We start from the raw sequence: 18,390 nt of genomic DNA, 5'->3' as shown, positions 1-18,390 counted from the left end.
CTGTCATTCTGGATGTGCACGCGGCTTACGCACCCACCACGCTTTGGAGTTGAATAAGAGATAATGATTGTTCCACGTATGAATGGTGATAAAACACCATTAGGCTAATAATCAGTAAGTCTGGTTGAGACAAATGTATCAATGTAAAAATGGATGTAGGAATTGCTTTTTATATTGTAGAACCATTTTATTGGTTGTAATTGCCAATTGGGTAATTGTATGGTCCTGAGAGTGGTCAAGTGCTGATATGTACCTGTTTGAGCTCCTGTTAGAGAGATTTGATTTGGTTTCTCAAGGGGGGGGCTGTGCAGTCTTGCCCTCTACCTGTGTCCGTTCAGCTAGAACAGGTTAAGCCTGATACAGAGTGGCCTGTTGCCAGTGCTTAAATTGAAGCGGATCTGGCGCCTCTCAGATTTGACTAGTTCGTTCCGGCACCTGTTTGCCCGGATCCGGTACCTCTCACAGCATGATTTATTCATTGTTTCACTGTTCGCAACTGTAAACATTCTAATAAACACGATCAGTGTTAAATCAAGTTCAAGACCATCACGTAAAAGCACGGTGATCCTTCTGTGTAAATCATCCTATCCTGCTACACTGATTTGCGACCTGTTCTCTTATTTGCACATAGAGTTTATGAGGAGGGCCGGTGGGGTTAGTAACTGATCTTGACACAGGTCTTGGTAGTGGTGGTCGGCTAGTGAAGAGGTCCCAACGTAAACACGTCACGTAGCCTAGTCGTCTCCTTGCTGAATTTTAAACTGTGGGGAAAGCCAGATTTTAAAAAAATGGTTAAGAAAAGGCAATCGAGTTTGATTACCTTTATCAAGTCCAAAAATCACCACCACCCTACTAGCGAGTCTTTCCAGCGGCACCTACACTAGCTAGTAGGGTTACTAGCGAGTCAAGACTCAGTGAATAACCCCTGGCTTGTCATGCAGAATTCAATGCTGAGCTGTACAACATGCAAAAAGGTAAGGAGTTTGGGTCTTGAAATGACTGGAGGGATTAAACTAGCAAAAGAGTGGGCGGAATGTACATGAACAGTTCTGCCTCCGACGTCAAAAACACCAACAAAGAGCCCTCAGAAATAAATATTGTTTTAACAGGCCCGAACCAAGGCACATTTGGTGGCAGCAAGCATTGTACACAAGGATAAAGAGGACACCCAGATTATAGCTAACACTCAAAATAAAAAAAAATAGACACTACAGCCAGAGTCTTCCCGAACAGCCTCAGAAGGAGGCTTAACCTCACAGCCACAGGCGCGCTTATAGCTTTGAGCAAGAAATTGACTGTCAGGAGTTAAAATGGACTTGACATGGGAAGAGTCATTCTGGGAGATTTTGAAAACTAAGGTAGGGTTTTTTTCCCTTTACAAACTTGTTCCTGTACTGTGAAGTTAACCTGAATGTGCTTTATATTATTAAATAGGCAGGAGGCCTATATATTCTCATATGTGTGTTCTGCTGTAGTCTACAATGATTTATTTTATTTGAAGTTCTATTCTGAAATTGTGATATTTGTTCTACTGCTATATTGATTACAGCCCCACAGCTAAGTATGTGTGTATATGCATATGGTGGGTGTTCTGCAATGACATCTAAAAATGTTGCTGTACATTGACGTCTCGAAAGTTGGGCAATAAGAAATTCAGACTTGTGAAAGCCCCACAGCTGTACTCAAGTATGTGGGCATCCTTTGAATTAATCAGCACCTTTAGAAGCTAAAGGTGAAAAGTAAAATCAAATCATGTGAATGACATAGGTTGAAGTTGTTGAAAATAGTCGAACAGGTAGGAATGCTGCAGGCTTGTTTGAGACTGGAAAAGGTAGTGAAAAGAGCACATCGAAGCATGGAAGAAGCTCTCTCCCCATATGAGCTTTACAGGTCTCATTACACAAGACATCCTACGGAGCTGGCCATGATACATTATTTTATGGCTGGAAGTGAGAGTGCTCTGTAAAGCCTAGAGTAGTGGGACCTGTTGTTAGCATTACAAATTGTACTCATATATACACCATGTAATTCACAAGAGTACACCCTCTACAATGTGTACTCATATATACACCATATAATTCACAAGAGTACACCCTCTGCAATGTGTACTCATACATACACCATGTAATTCACAAAGGTACTGAAGCAAAAGGACCTCAACAGTGCATCTGCAGTTCTGGGCAGTTTTGTTTACTTCACATTGCAGAGGGCATACTCTTGTGAATTACATGGGGTATATAGGAGTACACATTGCAGAGGGCATACTCTTGTGAATTACATGGGGTATATAGGAGTACACATTGCAGAGGGCATACTCTTGTGAATTACATGGGGTATATAGGAGTACACATGGCAGAGGGCATACTCTTGTGAATTACATGGGATATATAGGAGTACACATGGCAGAGGGCATACTCTTGTGAATTACATGGGGTATATAGGAGTACACATTGCAGAGGGTGTACTCTTGTGAATTACATGGTGTATATATGAGAGACAGCAACAGCACAACAGTAACACAGGTCATATAATTTAAGTGGTTTTCTAACGAGTTACTCAAGGTCAACATCTCTTGAATTCGTAAAAGTTGATGAGTCGTACGTTTCAGTGCGTACATGTACGGTCATCGCATACCAATCACCTTGATTCTGAATTCCCCTATACAGTACTTGCCTGTACTGTATATTTAATGTACAACACAGGCAGAACTTGGATAGCTGGGAGTCATGTCTCAAACTGGTACTACTCTCCTAATTTCATTTTCCGCTAGACTTGTCAGAGTGTGAGAGGACCCGTCTACTACATGGGGAAACAGGAACACTTTCAATTCCACTGATGAAGCCAAACAGCCAGGCATCTTCACAATTGGGCCCACAAATATTGAGACAGCTATTTAAACAGCACTGATCAAACATAAGTGAATAAAACTGAATTTCAATGGGCAATAGGACGATCGCCTGGAAGGACAACAGAAAACTCAGCACAACCACGAATAAGCACAAGCTGAGCATCTGTCTGAAAATATGATCTTTGCCTGATAAGAAAACTGACAGTGAATTTTAGGGAAATGGCATGATGGGTGGAAGCGAATCAGTGACACGCACTCAGTCCGCATGACTCTCTCTCCCGTGCCCTTTCCCACTCGCTCTCTTGATGAAGTGAGAGAACTTGCACTCTGTGACCAAAAAAAACTGTGAAAACGGTTTATAGCAGCAGTAAAAGCTGCTGATTACACAGCCTTACCCACAAGTCAATGACCTTATGCATTAATCCAAGCCTCGACAGGGGCACAACTGGAATGATGACCATGTAGCCATTCTGGGAGGACACCACACACACACACACTCATGCACGCACACACACACATACACGTCCGCTGTTTCTCATTCAAATTGTATTCTGAGATAATAAGTTTCTCTCTAACAACACTCACAGTGCTCTCTCTGGCCAGCCCAGACATCCCCTCCAGTGATTCCTGTGTCATTGATGCCCGTCTCACAAAATAATCTGTTACATAGCAGCAGACAAAAATCAGTGTCGCTTATCTCCAACTCTCAGGTGCATGGATAAAGGCAGGAGACCCCAGCGGCAGACTGGACCTGATGAGTTCAGTGAACACACACTGCAGGACAGGCTGGAGAGATTCAACTCTGTTTGCTGCACGGCTCACACAGGAATAGTTTGAGGATGGAGCACCACAATGCTGTTACTGGAGCATCGCTGAGAGCGGTTAAAATGATTTTGTATTTGATTTTATTGAACCTATATTTAACTAGGAAAGTCATGGTAAACAAAGTTGAATGGTAAACAGTATGAAGTATGGCCATTTTAATGAAGATGATAAACACGCTTGAGTAAAAATAAATCCACTCTGGTGATTTAGGATCCGGTATAAAAGCAGAGGTTTATGTACAGTGGAGGGATATTTTTGCAGGATCTGCAGCAGAGTGATATACGTGCACCTCATGCAAGAATGCATACAGTATGCTATGAAATTGAAAAATATCTGGGCCAAAGTCGGCTAAGTCAAATTCAGTTCCCAGTGGATTTCACAGGGCCAGTACTTCAGAGCGATGCTATGCTTTCTGAGCAGACTGTGTATTCTTACATTTGTATTCAGACCATACCAATGCAGTCTGTGGGAGGACTGGGGCTACTTAAAAAAAATATGAAAAGGCTGTCATGCAGTGCATTAATTTGTATTGAAATTTCATCCACATATACAGTAAACAGTTTGTTCCACGCTCACTTGCCATATTTTCTTCAAGGCAAGTGAGCGTGTGTGTACGTCTGTGTGCACATCTGCATCTGTGTGCATGAGGAAAAAGTACATAACACAAGATATACCAGACAATGCACGCTGGGTGAAAAGTTCACAGGTGAGGAAGGCAGCTCTAAAATACTTAACCCCTTTCACTGTGATTGACTCCACATAACCATTGTTTGCCATCTGGAAGATACAGTATCTGCAGGTTTGGGGAAATTCAGATCCTCTTTGTGTCAATCTAAGCTTCCTTTGAATGTGGTTGTTTTTCCCTGGCCCAGAACAGCAGGTGGATAATGGAGACAGCCTCTGTATGATCTGCCGGCTGCATTATATTATTTTCCCGGGAATAAAAATGCCTTTGCATAAAATCCTGATCTCCTGCTACACTCAGCACCATATGTGATTTTGGACAAAGTCCCTTTCTCAACAAAAAAAAAACATAACTGAGGCAATTTTGGTTCTGTTTCTTCAGACTCATAAGGGCTTTTCATACTACTGAGCCAAACCAAGCCAAGCTGTACAGGAGCTGGTGACATTTACATGTTTACATTTTACCAGACACTCTTATCCAGAGCAACATACAGTAGCAATTCAGGTTAAGTGACTTGCTCACATTGACATATTTTTCACCTTGTCAGCTCGGGGAATGGAACCAGCAAACTTTCAGTTACTGGCCCAACGCTCTTACCCGCTAGGCTACCTGCTGCCCACATTGGCTGGAATCATGCTGAAAAGAAGAATGTACAAATAAGATATGCGAGGCAGCACAGTTTGGTTTAGCTCTGCACAATAGTGTGAAAAGGGTAATGGCTTGTTTTGGCGCTATACTACAGCAACAAACACATGCAGGAAGATTCCGACAGAAGAAAACAAAGTGGAAAAGTCAAGAGGGAGAATATCTCTGTCACGGCCGTCGAATGAATAGGACCAAATAATAATCCACAATAACAGTGCCGCTTAAGCGCTATGTGCCACAAACAACATTAACTTCCCACACTGAAAGGAGGGAAAAGGGCTACCTAAGTATGGTTCCCAATCAGAGACAACGATAGACCGCTGTCCCTGATTGAGAACCATACCCAGGCCAAAACATAGAAATACAAAATCATAGAAAACAAAAACAGAGAAAGCCCACCCCAAATCACACCCTGACCAAACCAAATAGAGACATAAAAAGGCTCTCTAAGGTCAGGGCGTGACAATCTCCAGCGAATACTGATAGTACAGTACATCTCACCCATGTTTAAACTGTAACAACTGTGCTTCACGGAAAACAAATAATTTCCTTCCCTCCGGCACTTCAGAGGTGGTGCTACCGTATATTAGTCCTCCCATCCCTCCCATGCAGCTTGCTTTGCAAGTCAGTGAACAAGAGAACTCCGTCTTCCTAAAAAATCTTCAAAGGGTTTCCTGTGACCAGGTAAGGTCCTGTCTGCAGTCCTGTCTTTCTTAATTCCCCATCCTTGAAAAGTGTGATGTCTGCAGCACAATTTACAGAATTAAAGCAGCCTGGCTCTTTCTCTCAGCCCCCTCTGTCACATTCATACATGTTCAATGGGGAGTAATGGCCGACCACAATGTAGCCCACTGTACTACACTAGACAAACAACAGGGGGACTTCACACTCCCTCTGTTGCTCCTCTATACTCCTCTACTCCCGGGCCAAAGCCTTATTGAGGAGAGCAGTGGAGCAGCGGCTGATTACGTTACATAACGTACCTTTGATCTCCGGAGGCGTTAGTCTCTAATCCATCTTGAAGCGGCACAGGAAGCAGACGGCGTTGAGGTGAGGTGCCCACTCAGCTCCTATACGGCTCTCCGCATCCCAAACACCACCCTCACCACTCTGCAGGATGCTGGGTCACACTGCTGCTGACACGCTGCAAGACACAGGGGACAACCCAGGGATAAACAGTCTGGTGCTAACTAAACATCACTTTAGAAGTGGTAGTCTGCCACGTCACAATATCAACTGCATGAAAAGGCCTCATAATGTAATGTCCTCATAATACAGAATTAGACACTATTAAGAAAGTATTAAATACTGTGTATTTAGGATTTTCCACTGTTTCACATGGGTCTAGAATAGGCTAGGCCAGATTACACCTATGCCAGATTACACCTTTGCCAGACCAAATAAACCATGCAGGATAAATAACATCCTTTTTTTTTTTAAACATTAAATGCATTATGAAATATGACCTTAATTATTTTAGAGCTTTTTAATTGGAATTCAGTCAATTGCCAAAACATTGAAAACAAAAATCCATTGTCTCTAACAACACAGAATAAAGCAGTTAAAAGTGCAATATGCAAAAGTATGTAAAAAAATAAAAATAAAATGGAAAAGTTATAGCACACATAGAACATGTCTACTGCTTCTTGGACTTGCCTTCAATGAGAAGGGTCGGGTCGCCCATAAAGTTACATGCTGCATCTTTAATGAGAGACCCATGATGGTAGTGACTGCTCATTACTGCATATCACTTATTAACCATCATTTATTCACATTACTTTACTTTCAGTTGTGTATAACTTTTTTTTTATTAGGACTTTTACTTCATTTCTTAGTCAACATCTCATCTCTGCTCAGGTAGTAGCAGCCAGACATTCAGACAACCATCTCACATTATTTATGTGCTCCCCATGGCTAGTGAAAAGAGTAGCCCCTGATTATTGGTTGCCACCGCTGCAAATGCTGCAAGGCTTCTGACAAAATCACTATTTTAGTAGTTCTTCAAAGTATATAAGGCATACTTTCAAGACTTCTACAACCAACAATTGGGTAGTAGAGCTACAGTGCATTCCGAAAGTATTCAGATTGTTTTTCCCCCATCAATGTACACACAATACCCCGTACTGACAAATGCAAAAACATTTACATTCGTTTTCAGACCCTTTACTCAGTACTTTGTTGATGAACCTTTGACAGCAATTACAGACTCGAGTCTTATGGGGTATGGCGCTACAAGCTTGGCACACCTGTATTTGGGGAGTTTCTCCCATTCTCTGCAGAACCTCTCAAGCTCTGTCAGTTTGGATGGGGAACATCTACAGAGATGTTGAATCTGGTTCAAGTACAGGCTCTGGCTGCGCCACTCAAGGACATTCAGAGACTTGTCCCGAAGCCACTCCTGCGTTTTCTTGGCTGTGTGCTTACGGTCGTTGTCCTGTTGGAAGGTGAACCTTCACCCCAGTCTGAGGTCCTGAGCTCTCTGGATCAGGTTTTCATCAAGGAGCTCTCTGTACTTTGCTGCGTTCATCTTTCCCTCGATCCTGACTAGTCTCCTAGTCCCTGCTGCTGAAAAATATCTCCAAAGCATGATGCTGTAACCACCATGTTTCACCGTAGGGATGGTGCCAGGTTTCCTACAGACGGGACCCTTGGCATTCAGGCCAAAGATTGTATGGTTTTATCAGACCAGAGAATTTAGTTTTTCATGGTCTGAGAGTCCTTTAGGTGCCTTTTTGGCAAACTCCAAGTGGGCTGTCATGTGCCTTTTACTGAGGAGTGGCTTCAGTCTGGCCACTCTACTGTAAAATACTAATTGGTGGAATGCTGCAGAGATGGTTCTCCCATCCCTACAGAGAAACTCTGGAGATCTGTCAGAGTGACAATCAGGTTTTTGGTCTCCTTCCTGACTAAGGCCCTTCTCCCCCGATTGCTCAGTTTAGCCGGGTTGGCCAGCTCTAGGAAGAATCTTGGTGGTTCCAATCTTCTTCCATTTAACAATGATGGAGGCCACTGTGCTCTTTGGGACCTTCAATGCTGCAGACTTCTTTTTCAGGTTCGATCCCAGGCTGTAGTGATGCTTCAGCCGGCCGTGACCGGGAGACCTATGTGCACAAATGGCCCAGCATCGTCTGAGTTAGAGGAGGGTTTGGCCGGCTGGGATTTCTCCCTGTGGTGGGCAGTGCACCTGCAAGCTGACTTCGGTCGCGAGTTGGACAATGTTTCCTCCGACACATTGGTGTGGCTGGCTTCCGGGATGAGCGAGCAGTGTGTCAAGAAGCACTGCGGCTTGGCAGGGTCGTGTTTCGGAGGACACAAGTATCTCACATTCGCCTCTCCTGAGTCCGTAGGGGAGTTGCAGCGACGGGACAAGACTGTAACTGTCAATTGGAAATCACGAAATTGGGGAGAAAAAGCGGTAAAAGTACCAAAAAATGATTAATAATAATAATAATAATTCTAAAAACCTGTTTTGGATTTGTAATTATAGGTTATTGTGTGTAGAATGATGAGGATTTTTTTTGAAATGTAATCCATTTTAAAATAAGGTTGTAACGTAACAAAATGTGGAAAAAGGGAAGGGGTCCGAATACACTGTATACCTCCAGAACTGTCTATATCCCTCTCATTGCTGTGTTGTGTACATTCCTCTCTCATGTCATCTGGGTGTGGTGCCGGGAAGAACATGCGCAATGTATTCTGGTCATCATAGTTAATTACCACATTTCTAGCGCTGAACTAGGTAGAATATTTGCCTATTAAAAACTACAACTCCCTACAGCGTCCCACAGTTCATTCTTGATTTGATGTCTCTCGTGCTTGATTGGATTTCTCTCTAGAGAAATGGCTCATTGTGCTCATTAAAAAAAAACGAAATGGAATTCAAGTAATTGATCCGATGTCAGAAACAACATTTAGGTTAATTGCTCAGCACTAGCCTTTGTGCATATCCTGGATCTTTGAAACTGATCAGCATCATAAAGAAGACTACGCCACAATATTGCAAATTGTTTCATGGTAAATGAGAAGGTAAATGTAATTTACAAGACAAACATGAATCAAATGTCATTGCATTTTAAAAGCGCATCTTTCTCGGAGGAGAAATATTCAAATTCCTTAGAGGGCAACCTGATCACTTAGAACTGTGACAAAAGAAATGCTCGACACAGCAACACCTGTGACTTATTCCTTCATGCATCCTTGATTCCTTCTGGACTCTACTGATAAATTACACTCCCTGGTTTACTGATTACCCTTATACCATTACAAACATCGAAGCATGATCAGAAGGAAAGCGTGCACAGTAGGCCTTCAATAGGACTATAGGAAACATGTCAAACAGAGCCAGGAATCTCAAACCCTGTTCCTGGAGAGCTACCCTCCTGTAGTTTTCGATTCAACCCCATTGTAACTAACCTGATTAAGCTTATCAACCAGCTAATTATTAGAATCAGGTGATTAAAGGTTGGAGCGGAAAAAAAAACTACAGGACGGTAGCTCTCCAGGAACAGGGTTGGAGAGCCCTGGTCTAAGCCAATGAAACATAATCAAAGGGCCAAAGAATATATCAAACACTGTTACTTCAATAGCCTTGACATGTATCCAGATCCTAAACACAAGTCAAAGAAGGCGTGCCATTTGACTGGTATCGTTTAAGACAGAGCATCCTAACCTGAGGTGTTTTCAATTCTACTGGGGTTGGATAGGGGAGAAAAACCCCAGAAAGTTTGCGGTTTTCAAAATGTTTTTGTCCGGGCTAAAAAGTTGTCCAATATGTCTTGTTAAGAGATTTAAGGTATCTATCAAGAGACTATGTACAGTAAGCATGGAGGAGATAGATCAAATGAATATTTGAACAGCTTTAATACGGTTCGAGGATATGTAAGTAAAAATAGGGAGAACTTTTGCAAGTGCAAAATGTACTTGTCCTGACAGATCCAAAGTCTCAGAGGAAATTATATATTGGTGATAAAACTTCCCTCTGGTCTTCATAGTCTGTGAAACATTGAGATAGCCCTTACAAAAGGGAGTTTGTTGTGGCAAACTTCCCTCAAGTTTGTGGCAGATTTGCTGCAAACTAAATAGTTTGCCACAAAATGTTGCCAGAAGTTTGAAAATGTTTGTCACTAGTGGTGAATCTGCAGTAAACCTGAAGCAACAATATTTATTCTCCACTAGTGGCAAACAGTTTACCAGAAGTCATTTCTGGTGAACACATAAGTTCACCAGAAGACCAGTAACCTGGTCTTGGAACTAATTACTTAAACATATGAATTCAACTTCCTAATAAACATTTAAATTGTGTTAGCTAATTGATGCCTAGTTAGCAATGTCATGTTTTATGAGATAGAGTGAAACACATTTTGTTGATACCAGTTTCCATCTGTCAGCACCACTGACTGGCTAGCGCTTAGCTAGCTAACATTAACTATCATATTTTTGCTAAATTAATTCAAATCTAGGAACAGATTTAAGAGTTGATTTAGTAAGTCCCAGTTTATGCTAGCTACATGGTTTGTTTATATACAGTGCCTTGCGAAAGTATTCGGCCCCCTTGAACTTTGCGACCTTTTGCCACATTTCAGGCTTCAAACATAAAGATATAAAACTGTATTTTTTTGTGAAGAATCAACAACAAGTGGGACACAATCATGAAGTGGAACGACATTTATTGGATATTTCAAACTTTTTTAACAAATCAAAAACTGAAAAATTGGGCAAAGGGTCGCAAAGTTGAAATGTGGCAAAGGGTCGCAAAGTTCAAGGGGGCCGAATACTTTCGCAAGGCACTGTAGCTTTTATACAAGGCAGAAATATTGTTTCCTTGCTGAAAAATATATAGAATACCAGTATCAGTGAGAAGCAAGCAACCTCAAGGCAACTTTGTAACAGCTGACCCCATTTTTCCAAAGACAAACCGTCCCATCAGCCGCTAAGTCTACCTTTTAAGATGACAAAATATAACATGATTTCAGTGATTGTTTTCAGTATACTAATTTGTTTTAAGTTTTCTGATTGTTTCAGTGCATGCATTCAACAAGCTTTGACCAAAGGACTTCCACCAGGCCGTTATCACACCAAAAAGGCAATAGGGTTTGATTTAGTTTTCATTTTTATCTGTTAAGGCGTTGAATACATGTTTAGTATATTTAGTACATTTAGTTTTCTCTGTGAGATGCAAGTTAATTTAAAGTTATGTGATTTGGTTTATGCAGATACAACATTTCAATGGTGTTAACACACAGTAACCAAAAACCTGATCTAATTTGCATATTCATACTGAGTTTGAAGAAAGTTTGCCGCGAACAGTAGAATGTTCGCCACAAAATTCCCCTAATTGCTTGCCAGATATTTACAACTTGCAAATTGGCCGCAACAGTTTGCCGCAAAACCAATTTGCATGTGAAAATATGAGCTTGCCGTAAATGTATGGCAAATGGGCCAAAGATTTGCCACAACTGTTTGTAAGAAGTCATTTTTTTGGTAAGGGAGCTACAGAGATAGTTTAACTTTGTGTTTTTTGGCCCAACAGCTACTGACACCATTCAGCCTTGTATCACTCATCCCAAAGGACAACTTCAGTCTTTTATCTGTAGCTCACTCACCCATACTGTTGAAAAGTTTACTGTACAGCATGCTTTGAGCTCTATCCCTGCTTAGTAAGCCAAGTACAGTATTACTAAATCTACCACAGCAAAAAATGGATTATACTTAGCCTGCAAGTGGCTCAAAGCATAGTGTGACACAACATAAAGAAAGGGAAGTATGAGATTAAATGTTGGGTGAAATAATGACACAAAGGGCTGTAGATGTACAGGCTAAAAGCATCAGGACTGGCTGAGTGCAGTACATTAAAGAGGTTAAACTTCTCCAAATTGCAACTCTATGTGACAAAAGGGTGTCTGAGTACAGCACAAATTATAGGCAAAACAGTAATCTGACTGGGGTTGGCATTGGGGGTTTAAAAGGACATGGCCCTCTGAAATCTAAGTTTGTTTGATGTTTCCAGACCTCCAAAGCAGTGTAATGTCAATATGAGTCCACATCCCACGTCATTGGATGTGTAGATACATGTCTACATGCGTTAACCCCAATGAATGGAGAATATAAGCACCGTAACATCACATGGGGTTTACGTTTTACATACATTTTACATTGTGGCATAAAGCTGGATATAAAAACAGAACACCTGGGTTGTGAACACATCATGACATTAGAATACTTTTCAGGTCTGAAAACACCTGATTTTGAACTGTACTGTCCCTTTAACTTCTTACCTCATTTTAAAGAAAACATTAACCAGCCAAGCCATAAACCTCTTTCATCGTGAGCAAATGGTTCAGCAAACTTTCCTTTTGATTAGATGCAAGCGAACTTAAATAATAATAATACTAATTTGATTAGGCGTTAACATTTGGGTTGTTTGAAGAGATTAAATCAAACTAACATTTGGGGTGTTTGAAGAGATTAATATCAAACTTGTTTCCACACTTCTGCCAATACACCAAGACGTATGCACGCAATTATGTTTTTGGGGAAAATCAGCAATTACTGATAAGATAAAATTGACTGCCGTGTTCGTTGACAAATATCTGCAGTTGGTTTATTTCTTGAATTTCATGAAGGCACCATTGCCTGGGTAGCTGCGGGGCATGTTTTAAAACACACATAACTGGTGCATTGCAAATGCTATATTAAAAGAGACCTTGCAAAATTGTGTTCATGCATTTTGGACCATCTGCACAGAGAAACCACAGCCTCGAGGCTCATTGACTCGCTGTAAACTGATTTTAAAAAATCATTCTCCGACTGAAAGTTAGTCTTAACATGACAGTGTAACCATCGATCATAGTGCATGTGAATCTCGTCTATCCAAATCATTTAAGAACCATACCGGACTCATGCACAGTCAAGGTCTTTCCCACCAAAATAACATTGACCCTTGGGACCAAGTGAAGCACGGACTCCCCAGAGTATATTTTACCACCAGTCAGCGAGACAAAAATGTCCTCTCTCTCGCTGTCTCTCTACATGGTCATAGAAAACACAATGACAAAGAGGACTAGACTCCTTGTTGCGTTCACTGTCTTCAAATTCCCTGTCATAGATGAGCCAATGCGCAGTGTGCATGTAATTCCACATCTTTTAATAAAGTGAAACTTTCACAAAAAAAACAGGTAAACAAAAACCGAACGTGACGCAACCGTGGCGCACACAAACACACACAGAAAATAAATAATTACCCACAACATTAGGTGGGAAAAAGGCTGCCAAAGTATGATTCCCAATCAGAGACAACGATAGACAGCTGCCTCTGATTGGGAACCACACTCGGCCAAAAACAAAGAAATAGAAAACATAGAATTCCCACCCAAATCACACAATGATCTAACCAAATAGAGAAATAAAAACAGCTCTCTAAGGTCAGGGCGTGACACTCCCAGTTTCCTCCCAGTTGACACGCAGGGGAACGATGAAGAATTCTGTGAAACAAACTGTCAACTTACTAGACATTATTTGCCCTTTATCAAGTGAACTTCTGAATTTACAGGATGACTTGATGACAGCAGATCAACAAAAAAAATGTATCCATATTAATAGCAACACAGCGGTGTCAGTAACTGGTAAATTACAGGCTGTGACAGCTAAAACATTTTTGACATGCAGGACTTAACATGTTCAAAGCTAAGAAGGAATGCCTATAGAGGTTGATGTAATTTTGGAGATATTTTGTTTTGCCATAGTTGCCAACGGTAAAGTTGGCCTCCAGCCCCTCCCAGGACCTTTACAGGTCTACTCTCTCCTCAATATTCCTAAATGTGTGTGTTTACACGGGGAATTAAAGGAGGCTCATTAAATATGTTTTTACTGCATGCCAGTGCAGGGGTGATGTATTTTCAGCAGGCCTTCGGTCCTTAATGGCTTCGCATAAAACCAGAGGTCTTTTCAATCGGAAGAGTAAAAAGCTCCTATAAAAATAGCATTTTTCTTTATTTTTCTGTATTTCTTTCTTTCTCTATGTACAAATATGCAGTGAATTCAGAAAGTACTCATACACCTTGACTTATTCCACATTTTGTTGTTACGGACTGAAATAAAAACATTTTTAGATTTCTTTGCAAATGTATTGAAAATTAAATACAGAAATATTTAATTTACATACAGTACCAGTCAAAAGTTAACACATAACTACTCATTATAGGGTTTTTATTTTTACCAATTGAGATAGTTTGGGATGAGTTGGACAGCAGAGTGAAGGAAAAGCAGCCAACAAGTGCTCAGCATACTCCTTCAAGACTGTTGGAAAAGCATTCCAGGTGAATCTGGTTGAGAGAATGTCAAGGCAGTGTCATCAAGGCAAAGGGTGGCTTTGAAGAATCGCAAATATAAAATATATTTAGATTTGTTTAACACTTTATTGGTTACTACGTGATTCCATATGTGTTATTTCATAGTTGTGATGTCTTCACTATTATTATTCTACAATGTAGAAAATAGTAATAATAAAGAAAAAACATGAGTAGGTTTCTCCAAACTGTTGACTGGTACTGTAAGTATTCACACCCCTGAGTCAATACATGTTAGAATCACCTTTGGCAGTGATTACAGCTGAGTCTCTTTCTGGGTAAATCTCGAAGAGCTTTGCACACCAAGATCGTACAATATTGTTCCTTTCAAAATTCTTCAAGCGCCGTCAAGTTGGTTGTCGATCCTTCCTAGACAGCCATTTTCAAGTCTTGCCATAGATATTCAAGATGATTTAAGTCAAAACTAAGTAGGTTACTCAGGAATATTCAATGACGTCTTGGAAAGCAGCGTATTTATACTCCAGTGTATATTTGGCCTTGTGTTATACAGTGGTTTCTCCTTTAAAAATTGCGCACTTACACCGCAGGACTTGGAGGTCATTTGTGGTTTAGTACGGTACCCTGCGTCACCACTTCATTACTCCAGACCAGAGCAAGGGGGAGTTAGAGTACTGATTATGCATTTGGGTCCTACTGTGTCTCTAACTGACAACGAATGGGTGACAAAAAAAACTAAATAGAAACTGAGAATTGTGCACGACTTCAGTATTACTTACTAAAACTGTTGTTACACTAAGGTTTTTATTATTTTATTTTGTTAGGATTATTTTGGTTTTACTGTAGTAGTGTAGGCCACTCTCGACCAGTCATGTTGTACAGCGCCTGTTGTGTTGCAACAGTTGCTGGCTCAATATCCGTGCCGCCCTTGACTGGGCAACCCATGAGATGATTGTAGGTTCTTGGTTTCTCTCCCTCTAAAAACAGAAATAAATCATTCAAAATAACAAACTGGTATTTATTTACAAATTAGTAACAATGTCTCACCCCATGTTCAAGAATGGCCTTATTCTCGCTCCTTTTACGTTATTTGAAAATGAAATAATCTCAAAGATGTTAGTTTTTAAACAAAGCGATTATTATAATTGTTAGTTTTCATTCACAATTATATTAAAGCCTGTTGGATATTCTCACAGATATGTTATTAACCCTGTTATTTGCAGGATAATATATATTGGTCATATTGTCTATGGCTCCCGAGTGGCATATTGTTCATGGCTATTGTCCTGCTGACTGAACCAAGTTTTCTTAAGATTTTGCCTGTGCTTTGCTCTATTCCGTTTAATTTTATGTCAAAAAAGCTCCCTAGTTCTTGCCGATGATAAGCATACCCATGCAGCCACCACCACCATTTTTTTTAAATATGAAGAGTGGTACTCAGTGATGTGGTGCGCTGGATTTGACCCAAACATAACGCTTTGTATTCAGGATATGAAATACATTTTTTTTGACGAATGTCTAGCATTTGTTCCAGTTTTAATTTAGTGCCTTATTGCAAACAGGATGCATTTTTTTGAATATGTTTTATTCTTCACAGACTTTCATCTTTTCACTCTGTCATTTAGGTTAGTATTGTGGATTAACTACAATGTTGTTGATCCATCCTCAGTTTTCTACAATCACAGCCTAAATTGTCTCCAATCACAGCCTTTAAACTCTGCAACGGTTTTAAAGTCACCATTGACCTTATGTTGAAATCCCTGAGCAGTTTTCTTCCACACCATTAACTGAGTTAGGAAGGACACCGGTATCTTTGTAGTACCTGGGTGTATTGATACACCATCCAAAGTGTAATTAATAACTTTACCATACTCAAAGGGATATTCAATGTCTACTTTTTATTTTACCCATCTACCATTTCGTCTTTACAAGGCATTGGAAAACCTCCCTGGTCCTTGAGGGTGAATCTGTGTTTGAAATTCACTGCTCGACTGAGGGACCTTGCAGATAATTGCATGTGTGGGGTACAGAGATGAAGCAGTCATTCAAAAATCATGTTAAACACTACTGCACACAGAGGGAGACAGTGCAACTTATTATGTGACTTGTTAAGCAACATTTTTACTCCTAAACTTATTTAAGATTGAATACTGACTCAAAACATTTCAGCTTTTCATTTTTAACTCATTTGTAAACATTTCTAAAAACAAAATACCACTTTGACATTATGGGGTATTGTGTGTAGGCCAGTGACACAACATTTCCATTTCAAATTCAGGCTTCAACAACAATGTGGAAAAAGTCAAGGGGTGTGAATACTTTCTGAAGGCACTGTCCACAAATTCATATTTCTGAACAAAATCAATGGCACACGTAAAGGGTTAAAGAAACTAGAAATGTTTAGGCATTGTCATCAATCTCCATTGTTAATCCATAAATTTGGAAAAATGAGGCAAAGCTGCGGAAGGTTGCGAGTCGCTTTGATACCGCTGAGACCGCCTGCCAATCTGGTCTGGTGGCCACAAGGCGCGTTGCCGCTGGACTCCATAGCTCTACCCCTCCAGTCATGAAGGACTACAGTTTCCTATCAATCTGAACCGTAACCCCAAAGAGGCCTATTCAATGCACTGCACAGGATGAAAACAGACTCTGAGTCCAACCAAGCTGCAGGGGTCCGATAAAGTCATTAGCATTCAACTCATCCCCCCCCCCCCCCCCTCAACCCCTTATACTTACTCCCTAAGTGGAATTAGTGACTGTATGAGTTACCATCTCATAAAATAATGTACACCACAACCAAACACACAGGCGTGGACAGACAGACACAGACCAACACATAGACCCAGAATAAACAGACAAATAGACTCACAGAGACACAGACTAGGCTTGGGTGGTATACTGTATATCAAGGTATTTGGAAATAGCTACAGGATGTTTTTTCTAAGAGCGCCAATACCGTTGAAACTATTTGTTTGAAGTTTTTTTTAAACATTTGAAACTACTTTTTTAAGTAAATACCTGCAGTCAACTTGTGCAATAGGAGATAAAGCAAACTGCATTCTTTGTTTATTTCTAGTCCCATTATGAAGCTTACCGGTAGTCACCAGTCACATTATTTGTTTACAAGCACACAAAGGTGAGAGACCATGGCATTGTGAGTCACTCACTGTTGTGCAGCACCCACCAGGTGATCTAGTTACAGTATGGAATTCACAACTAAATGTTTGCAAGCTAGATATCTTATAACTATTAAGTTAACTGTCTAAAATGTGCTAAATGTTCTACAGTGCTAAATTAGTAGCTAATTATCTAGTGGTTAGCTTCTTGCAAAATCAAGCTTCTCTTGGTAACAGCAGAGAATCCCCCTCCTGGATCCCCCTCCTCCTTGCTATCTAATATTTGTTTTGTGTGTGCAGCAAACTGTGAGTAGCATTTTTTACTTACTTGTCTGTCCTGCAAATAGTTTGTCAGAGACTGTGTAACATTTTCGCTATGGGATTTCACATGTACTTGTCAGCATGGCTAATCTTCAGATTACAGAGGCTAAGTGACGTTTGAAAACCGGGCCCCTTGTGTTCAGTTCCGGTAATACCAAATATCACAGGATGGCACAATGTCGGTATGGAGGTATCTGAAAACCCCCCAAGCATAACCAGACCAAAACATAGAAACATAATACACAAACAAATACACTCACATAGACACAGACCCACACAGACACAGAATACACAGACAAATAGATAAGCGCATACAGAACAAACAGAACATGTGAGGAATTAATATCTGTCCCTAGCTTGGGAACAGCAGCACAGCAACACTCACAGGGAGACATGTTTCTTCAACATCTGGCCTGATCAAAGTAACAGGGAGGAACCTGGGTTGGCCACTTCAACGCATGGTTAGGTCGGCTCGTTTTGTCATCACGACAGCCAAGAGATCAGAGATTATTATTAACTCGGGGATCTGTCAACTCAGTGGGGGAATATCTGTCTCTGGTTGTTTACCTTAGTGTGTACGCATGGTGTTGTGAAATTAAAAACGGTACACTGATTGAAGTGTAATGTATCAGGGAGTGGTGTGTACTT

At 40.7% G+C, this 18,390-nt stretch overlaps 1 protein-coding gene across 1 annotated transcript in view; it reads right to left on the bottom strand.

The window, feature by feature from the left end:
• The window catches only part of LOC110503540 (glutamate receptor ionotropic, kainate 4-like), a 425,725-nt gene that overhangs the window by 309,838 nt on the left and 97,497 nt on the right, over positions 1-18,390 (bottom strand). The window contains exon 2 of the mRNA XM_036961231.1: positions 5,987-6,147. The gene's annotated coding sequence lies outside the window, so the exon portion shown is untranslated. The remainder of the gene's footprint in view (positions 1-5,986; positions 6,148-18,390) is intronic.

This window comes from Oncorhynchus mykiss, chromosome 24 (genome assembly GCF_013265735.2).
Source record: "Oncorhynchus mykiss isolate Arlee chromosome 24, USDA_OmykA_1.1, whole genome shotgun sequence".
In the NCBI taxonomy this organism is placed as follows: domain Eukaryota; kingdom Metazoa; phylum Chordata; class Actinopteri; order Salmoniformes; family Salmonidae; genus Oncorhynchus; species Oncorhynchus mykiss.
Note: the sequence above shows the minus strand (reverse complement) of the source record. Positions and strands in the feature narration are given on the sequence as shown.